The sequence below is a fragment of the Pantherophis guttatus genome, chromosome 4 (assembly GCF_059756535.1).
Source record: "Pantherophis guttatus breed Tessera chromosome 4, ASM5975653v1, whole genome shotgun sequence".
In the NCBI taxonomy this organism is placed as follows: Eukaryota; Metazoa; Chordata; class Lepidosauria; order Squamata; family Colubridae; genus Pantherophis; species Pantherophis guttatus.
In genome coordinates, this window is record NC_142066.1 from 145,648,050 (window position 1) to 145,658,049 (window position 10,000).

Below are 10,000 nucleotides of genomic sequence, written 5' to 3' on the forward strand. Positions count from 1 at the left end.
TACTTGAACCTTTTCTTGATTAGCTACCTTTATCACAAACTTATCTTCTATAAATGAAGATAATATACTTTTGTTGTTGGTGGTGTGATTTGTTGCACCAGAATCAATAAGCCAATTGTTATTCTCATCCTGCTGTGTTCTGGTGCTGTCTTGTTTATTTAGCCCATTCAGTGACCCAGATTTCCTCTCTTTTGAATTTTCTCTACCCCCTCTACCTTCTTTGTAATTTGGTGGACTTCTATATTTGTGTCTATCTGTGGAAGATTGTCTGTAATTATATTTGCTCTTATATTCTGGCCTATGTCTCTCTCTTGAGACTTTGGGGCAGTCTCTTCTACTATGTTCCCTGGATCCACAATTGTAGCATCTAAAGGCCTCATTATGTTTATCTTGAAAGACTACTTTCCTAAAAGGTTTGTGGTCTGTTTGGTTACTGGATCGATTTTTTCTTGAATTGTCTTCTGCTATCAATTTGTTAGATAGGCTTTCTATGGATAAATATCCCAAATTAATGGTATCTAAGTGTGACATAAAGCTATCCCATGATGGATCAAGTGAATTGATAATAACACTTTTCATTGTTTGATCTGAAATCACTTCCCCCCTCAATTGTAGCTCAGCTCTTATTTTGTTTAGATTTATCAAATGCTCACTTATAGAAACCCCCGGTTTTACTCTAGAGGAAAAGAAATCCTTAGACATTCTTGTGGTTGTAGCTACGCTATCGCTGTGAAATAGATTAAACATGCATTGAATTATTTCTGATACTGTTAGGTTTGGTTTGATGCTATGATACATTGCAGGAGACACGCTAGATATTATTATGAAAAATGCTCTATGATGTAAACAATCTATTTTTAAGGTCCAAGGTCTTCTTGGAGGGCTAGTTATAAAGAATAGTAAATTTTCTTTCATGAAAATAACCTGAAGCTGTTGATACCACTCTTGTAAATTAATGCCATCAATTCTAAGTTTTGGGAAGTCACTGGGTAAGTTACCTACATTATTCTGTCCATTACTTACAACCTGGGGCAGTCCGTGATCTCTCAAGTGCAGGAAATTACAGAACGGCATTGGGATGCTTGCAATGAGTCTGCGCGGTTCTCTGGCCAGTTCAAGTCCTTCTGGGTCGTCTACGTAGTTTCGCACATGCGCGTTGCTCATTTCTTCTTTGGTGGCGTCGTGGAAGGTTCTCTCCCTTTCAGCTCTCTCGATCCGCTCCTCCTCAGATGAGTCGGTCTCTGGCTCGGTTTTTGGGGTTCTGGTGGTGGCGACGGTTCTTTTCTTCTTTTTGTGTGCGTTGGCATTCGATCTTGTCTGTGGTGTAGGGCGAAATCGGCATGGCTCTCTGGGCTCGGGCGTCGTCGCTTTCGAAGTCAGGATGGGAGCGTGCAGGTCTTGAGTCGCCGGTTTGATTTCTTGCTTCTTCGTAGATGTCTTGGTAATTTTCAGTCTTGGTCCAAAAGCAGCAAAAAGCGTTTTCATTGCTGATTTTACTTGAGATTTTGTTAAATCGTCTTCACTTTCTGATTTTGAATCATCTGAAGAGTTTGAGACTTCTTTCTCACTTTCTTCGTCTGATAGTGTTTTTCGCGCCAGAAATTTTGAACTGAGCGTTTTGATTGGCTCTGCTCCATTCTCTTTTGAAGTTCGTTGAAACCAAGATGGCTGCCATTCAAAATTTCGCGCGGGATCACATCTTTTCTTTTTAACAACTATTTTCTCAGTAGTCATCTCACTTACGGTTTTTTGATCTTTGGGTTTTTCTTTAATGACGTTTTTCTCTCTCGCTGCTCCGCTGTTCTTCAGCATCTCCTGGAGGTCCGCGATGAGATTTTCATCATTCTTTTGGCTTTTTAGTATCTTTAGTATCTCTGACCTGAGTTCGTTATTTTCTATTTCGATTTCTTTCTGGTCATTATTTTCACTCATTAGTTCTTCTTCTTCAGTGGTGTATTCTTCGGATTCTCTCGAAATCGCATTGGTGGATTCGTTGGTCATCTCTTGATCAGTTTCTATTTCTTTGCTGTAGGCCCTGGTGTTGGGCCTATCTTTCTTGGACATTTTTAATTACTTATTGAGTCAATTAACCATCCTCTGCTACCAGCTTGTTGCAATATTTTCAGGATCAGACTCAATAAAGATAATAGGAGTTAGAGCTTTAAATATATTTCTTTTTAATTATGATAGGCATTCTATATTCACTGAATATTCAAGGTAGAAGCAGTGAGAATGGTGAGGGTGGCTCCTTATATATACAAGGGGTGGAGCTAGGAATGGGAGTGGTAAGTTATGAATACATTAAAGTCCAAAGAATAAGTTAACCTCTGATGTTCCATATATACATTATTTACACATTGGAGAATAAGGCATTTACATCTGACAGAATCTTTTCTTTATTTAAGAATAGAAATAACGTCATCCCTGAACTCTTGTGCAGCCAAAACTGGCACCTCCTTCCAAACCCCTCCCTTTCCGTTCTTCAACCCCAATGTTTCATTAGCCATCATGCAGATCCATCTCTCCGTCCCAAGCACTTTCTATTTACAGGAATTCTCCCCTCCCTCTATCTCCCAGGTAACGCTATCTACTAAGCAGCAGGAAACTAGGTAAAAGTTCATGTCAGCATTAAAGCAAAGCTTCTCCCTCTCTCATTCATGTCAGTGCTGGAAGAGATCATAAATTAGAACGCTAACAGACCAATCATTTCACAATTGTGTAAAGGTAGTCCTCAACCTACAACTACAACTGAGCCAAAAATTCCTGTTGCTAAGTGAGACAGTTGTTAAGTGAGTTTTGCCCAATTTTACAACCTTTCTAGCCATAATTATTAAGTGAATCACTGCAGTTATTAAATTAGCAACACAGTTGTTAAGTAAATCTGGCTTCCCCGTTGACTTTGATGTCAGAAGGTCGCCAAAAGTGATTATACAGACATGAAACCATCAAAAATATGAGTCAGTTGCCAAGTGTCTGAATTTTTATTACATGACTATGGGAATGCTGCAATGGTCGTAAGTGTGAAAAATGAAAAATTTTCAGTGCTGTTGTAAGCTCAGTCACTAAATGAACTGTTGAAAGTCGAGGATTACCTGCATTAAAACAAGCCCTGGGAAGTGTCTTCTGGTATTTGAGTATTGTTAATGTAGGATTATAAAATGATGGTTACCTCACTGAGATTCAGCCTCTATGATCTGAATTGTGGAAATATTGATATAGAAGTCTGCATAAAAAATATCCTGCTTGAGATATTAGTTCACTCTTTTAGGTTGATGAATAAAGAATTTGGGGGGAAAATTGGAACTTTTATATATGTTGATAGCAATGAGAATTTTATAAGCACAAAGATGGAAAGACACATAAATTCTACAATGGAAGAATGGATGTTGAAGAATATGGAATTGGTGAAAATGTTAATATTGACTATTTTGTTTAAAGAGAAGAATTTATTTACTTATGTTTCCATTTGTAAACCCTTTGTGGACTTTATGCCTGAAAAAGAAAAAGAAATGAAACTTTTAGGTTGACTTTGTTTTTATAGAAATGGTTTGAAATGATTTTGTTATTGGACAAGCAGTCTAGTCCCATGTACTTAAACTAGAAATGTAAAGCAAAAAGTTGAGGTTGTAACTTTTCTTTCATTCTGTAACTCTGAAAAAAATGGAAGTCACTGCTTTTTTAAAATCTTTGCACCTTTGCTTTTCTATCTTTCCTGATGTTTTTTTTTTCTCTATTGGCATTTTATTTTTAAAAAAGATATTTAGCCTACTCATTGCATATAAGTATTGTGTGAACATTTGTTAAAATCCAACTGATAGCAGCTTCCATCCAATGGCTTTTACTAAAGAAGCCAACCAAACAGAAAATATTTAAATTTTAAGCAACAGGTAACTTTGAGTAGCAGAAGTTCTGTCCATCCTCTCCAATCAAAAGTGTGGCTTCCTAGCTATTTGAAAAAGATGTCTGAAAAATGGCCATGGCATCCTTGAAGCCACGATAAAGAACAAAAAACAAAAAAATTGATCTGGGCCAGTGTTTCTTTTTTACAAAAAACATTATTGTTGCAGATCCAAGCTCTCATAACTTTTAGAAAACTGTTCCTGTTTAATCATTACAGGAAATTTCCATTCCAGAATAAGAAAAACTTATTTATTGCAAGTCATGGGGACAAGAGTATCTGTCAAAAGCCATTACTTCATACCAAGTAACAGAGTAAAAGAATTGGAAGGGACTTTAGAAGCCAAGCAGGAGACTCTATACCAGGGGTGTCTGTTGTGGTCTGCCACAGCCTGCGGAGCTGGCAGCAGAGTCGGACATTGAGGAGTCTGGGGAGGAACATGGGCCAGTCCTGGAGTCTGGGGAAGGCCCAGATGAGGGCTCTGCATTGGAGGCAGAGATGGGGCCAGGGCCATCTGGGAGTGATGCACGGACTCCAGAGCCTCCAGAGTTGGACAGCAGAGAGGCAGAGGAACAGAAGGAGCCTGTTCCTAGTGCGCGCATGCGCAGAGCTGCCAGAAGGTAAGAACAGTTAAAACAAAAGGGACGACTTGGGAGTAAGGCCTGGAGATGATTGGCCCCTCCCATAAGGCTTAAAAGAGGAGCAAAGGCCCATGGGCCCTTTGCAGGAAAACAACGTTATTAATTCTGTTCCCAGTCGGCATCTCTGTTTGATTCTGGACTCCGGGTGACTTTGCCAAGTAGGTCTTTGGAGCTTGTCAAAGGTTGTTGATTATCCCGAAGGACTTCTCCTGAAGAACTTTTTGCAACTAATTTGGGACTCAGCTGTGAATGAAAGTAATTCACAGCTGTTGCAATAAAAGAGGTTTTTGGGACTACTCGTGTGTTTTAATGACTCAGGAAGCCTAGGTCACAACAGTGTCAAACTCAAGGCCCGCGGGTGGATTCAGCCCAAGAGATGCTTAGATCTGGTCCGCAGGGCTACCCTGGAAACAGTGAAGGACTGGCCCCTGGTGCTTCTGCCAGTGAAAACTGAACTGCCTGCAGCTCCCAGAGCTCCGTTTTCACTGGCAGAAGGGTGCAGGAAACTGTCTCAGCTGAAAACGGAGCTTGGGAGCCCGTTTTTGCTGGCAGAGCACTTGGGCCACCAGAGGCGTGTCCCTGACACAAGTGATGTCAATTTGGCAACGCCCACCCTGGCCACACCCACTCCAGCCCCCTGAGATCAAACACAACCCTGATGTGGCCCTCAATGAAATTGAGTTTTACACCCTTGCTCTATACCATCTCAGATAAATGGTTGTCCAATCACTTCTTTAAAACCTCTTTTGAGTGGGAAAAAAAATTCCAAAAAAACGTGCTGCATTCTTTTGACCGATAATACGGTATTACTGATCCAAACTTTATTTCTTCCTGAAACCTGAAATGCCACGCCTCAGTATTAAAAAATATTTGACCTTTCAATAAGGTTTCCATCTATATTCATTTGGTTAGTCTTGGTCTTTTAGCAAGACCATAATTTTTGTCTTCAGAAAATTTAACCAATGAGTGATGGCAGAATCCTGCTGATTAATTTTTACAGAAATTGTTCTCCTGAAAGTATATTTTCCTTTCATTCTATTCTCGTTGTTTCTGTTTTATCTGGAGCCCTGGTGGCACAGTGGTTAAAATGCAGTATTGCAGGCAAACTCTGCCCTCAGCCTGGAGTTTGATCCTGATGGGTTTTACAAGGTTTTACAATCAACCAATGCAATAGCTTGCCTTCAGAAGTTGTGGATGCTCCATCACTGGAAGCTTTCAAAAAGGGACTGAACAACCATTTGTCTAAAATGATATAGGGGATATCAAGCAGGGGATTTGACAAAAAGACCTCTGAGATCCCTTCCAATCAGTGGTGGGATTCAAAAATTTATACTACCGGTTCTGTGGGCATGGGCTTGGTGGGCATGGCTTGGCTTGGTGGGTGTGGCTTGGTGGACATGGCAGGGGAAGGATACTGTAAAATCTCCATTCCCTCCCCATTCAAGGGGAAGGTTACTGCAAAATCCCCATTTCCTCCTAATCAGCTGGGACTCAGGAGGGAGAGAATAGACGGGGCGGCGCCAGTCAGAGATGGTATTTACTGGCTCGCCAAACTATTCAAAATTTCCACTACTGGTTCTCCAGAACTGGTCAGAACCTGCTGAATACCACCTCTGCTTCCAATTCTATGTTCTATGTTGACTCAGCCTTCCATCCTTCCGAGGTCGGTAAAATGAGGATCCAGATTGTTGGAGGTGATATGCAAATAATGCTTACATTGTAAACTGGTCAAAAGTGCTGTAAAATGCAATGGGGCAGTATATAAATCTAAATGCTATTTTAAAAGATTAATTCATCTCCTTGATCCATGCATGGACATCCAGGTAGAGATGAGAGTGGCAAATGATAAAACATACATCATAATTTTCATATGCTCCAACCGCTGGAAGTTTTTAAAAAGAGATTGGACAACCATTTGTCTGACATGGTATAGAGTTTCCTGCCTGAGCAGAGAGCTGGACTAGAAGACCTCCAAGGTTCCTTCCAACTCTGTTATTCTGTTAAATCGTGGCTTCAGCAGGCATCCTTGTCCCCATGAATGTGCTCAACACCACAAGCAATGAAAGTGTCCCTGTTTTGTCATTTTAAAGACAATATTTTTAAATATCAGCCCATCACTTGTATTTCAGTAGACATTAGAACTTCAGATAACTGCTAAAATAATTGTTACAATTCAGTGAATTTCCAACAACTTAGTTCCAATGGGATGAGTGTGGTGGTGAAATCCAATTTTTTTTACTACCATAGTACTATGTGGGAATGGCTTGGTGGGCGTGCCAGGGGAAGGATATTGCAAAATCTCCATTCCCGCCCCTTTCCAGGGGAAGGATACTGCAAAATCCCTATTCCCTCCCCACTCCTGAGGGAAGGATATTGCAAAATGTCATTCCCACCCCACTCTGGGGCCAGCCAGAGATGGTATTTGCCGATTCTCGAAACTACTCAAAATTTCTGCTACCGGTTCTCCAGAACCTGTCAGAACCTATTGGATTTCACCTCTGGATTTCCATTTAGCCAAGGCTTACCCTGGAAGCTTACTCTGTTACCATATCATAACTAGAAATTTGATAAGAAATTTGTATTAATGCATTGCCAAATATTTGAAGGCTTGCTAATATTTGGTTGCACCTGTTGGAATGGATCCAGGCTTAGTCCTAGTTAAAGTAAAAATACTGAAATAATGGAAATGAGTTGCCATTAATAAATTAAGTCTCATTCAGCTATATTTAAGTACAATTAAATCTGAACTAATTTCATTTGCCGATATCTTTAATTTATCAACTCTTGCTCCATTGCTTTTAATAAACAAATTGTTCTACAGTTATTACCTAATGAAAGTGCTCTGCTGTTTGTATCATTTACCTCTTTTTTTAATCCATACCTTTTCCACTTAGTGCAAACCACAATAAATTAATTTATATTCTAAAGAATTTGTTACCTGTTGTTTGCTCAGTTTCAATAGCCACTATTTGCCAGACACCTCCAGCCAATTTGGCCAAAGGCAACAATTTCTTTGGTATTATAATCCCAAATATTTGAAGAACAGCAAATTACCCTGATATGAATATTCCCTGAAAACTTCACCAATTCTGTGAAATAGATTTGGGTTCAAGAAAATAACCAATCAACAACTATCCAAAAAGATTTGTGTTTGAACAGAAATGTGAATCCATCTTTTGCTTATCGCATTAGACAAGAATCCTACTAACCACTAGATGGCAACAAAGAGATCTGGAAATGTACTTATACTGCCACCTAGGAGGCATCTGAGTTTTGCAGCCCAGATATAATACACCTAATCTCCTTCTCAAATCAATACTTTATGAAGTACACTATAATGGCCTCTTTTATTCATAGTACATGAAGCTTTGCTTGCTGATATAATTACTGTCATTTTACAGATAGCAGAACAGTTTGCTTTGTTTTGTTTTTAATCAATCCATTGCCCCTTTCCTCCCATGTTCTTCTCATTTTTTTCTGAGTCTGGACCCTGGGAGATCAAACAGCTCTACTTCCCAACCGCTATTTCTGCTTTTTTTACAGAAAAGACATTACTAGTTCATGAATAAGCAGCTCACAATCAGTCCCTTGTACTATTGATTTCAGATAGCAGAACTATTCCCACTGTTGCTATATTAGTTATGCATCTCAGCAATAGAGCTTTATCACACAGGTGCACAGACCACAGGAGCTTGGTGCTATGGTACATCCAAACACACAGCCAGTTATGGTTCACAAAAGTATATGCTAAAGAATTAAACTCAATCTTTGTGTAATTGCAAAAGTTTATCTTAGATTGCTTTGGGAGTGGAAATTTATTATATATTGTTGTGGGCAATATGCTGACCCTGTAACTGTTTAGAGCGGGCTATAAAGCACTGTGAAGTGGTATATAAGTCTAAGTACTATTGCTATACAGCTAGAAATTTATTAATATGATTGTGGGGCAGTGGTGGATTGCCCCCGGTTCACACCAGTTTTATAGAACCGGTAGTAAAACCGGCGGGAGGCTCTGCCCACTGACTCTGATGTCATAAAAATGCTTCTGTGCATGTGCAGAAGCTTCTGCGCTTGCATAGAAGAGCACAAACGATGGGAGCACGCGCATGTGGCTCCGTTGCGAACCGGTAGTAAAGGTAAGTAGAACCCACCCCTGCAGAGGGGTCAAGATTGTCCCAAAGGTGCTCTTTCAGCAGGCAACTAAACTTTCTTGTTTTTTCCTTTGAAGATCTTTTGCTTCTCATCCAAGAAGCTTCATTAGCTCTGACAGGGTAGTGGGGAATGGAAGGATTTATATTCCTTGCAGTCAGCTGGTAATTTGCATCCTTTTGGAGGGTTGTTGAAGCACTTGGAGGTTTATCTATGTTCTCAGGGTCACTTGAGTAGTGCTCCTGGTTCCTGTAATCTGCAATTTTTCCTCTATACTACTCAGGTGATCCTGAGGACACAGATAAGCCTTCAAGTGCTTCAACCACCCTTCAAAAGGATGCAAATTACCAGCTGACTGCAAGGAATATAAATCCTTTCATTCCCCACTATCCTGTCAGAGCTGAAGAAGCTTCTTGGATGAGAAGCGAAACGTCTTCAAAAGAAAAAACAAGAAAGTCCAGTTGCCTCCTGAAAAAGCACCTTTGGGACAAACATGACCTGGATGACTGAGAATCTCTACAGACTTTTAGGAGTCAAGATTGCATCTAACATTTTTTGAAGTACATCGTTCATGTCATCATGATTGCCACATCGATCTTTTTGATCACATGCCCCACCCTTTATAGTTATGAACTGTATTTTCTTAAATGCTAGTATAGTTAGTACTCTATTTATGACTGCAACTGTGACCAAAATTCTCATTGCTTAGGAAAATGGTTGTTATGTGTATAATGCCTGGGTTATTACTCTTTTGCCACAGTTAAGCAAAACACTGCAGTTGTCAAACGAAGCACATGGTATTGGTGGTGTTTTTAATAGTGGCAGTTTTCAAGAAAAGATTGGACAAAGTTTGACTGGGATAGTATGAGCTCTCCTGTCTTGAACAGGGCGTTGGACTGGAAAACCTCTAACATCCCTTCCAGCCCTATGATTCTATGTTCTATGCCAGGGGAGTCAAACTCAAGGCCTGTGGACTGGATCTGGCCCGTGGGGTGCCACCCTGGAAATGGCAAAGCATCGGCCTGCGGTGCCTCTGCCAGCAAAAATGGAGCTTGGGAGGGTTGCGTGTGCCCCCCAAACTCTATTTCTGCTGACAGAGAGCTGCATGAGGCCATCACAGCCAAAAATGGAGCTTAGGGGGACACATTCACACTCCCCCCACAAGCTCGGTTTTTGCTGGCAGAGTGCTAGCAAACTACTAGCAAAAGGGGATTCCCCCCCCCCCCAGCCCTGCCTGGGCCACCATAGGTGCCCCCAACATGTGACACTGAGTTGGCCACACTCACCCTGTGCATGCCCATCCAGCCCCCTG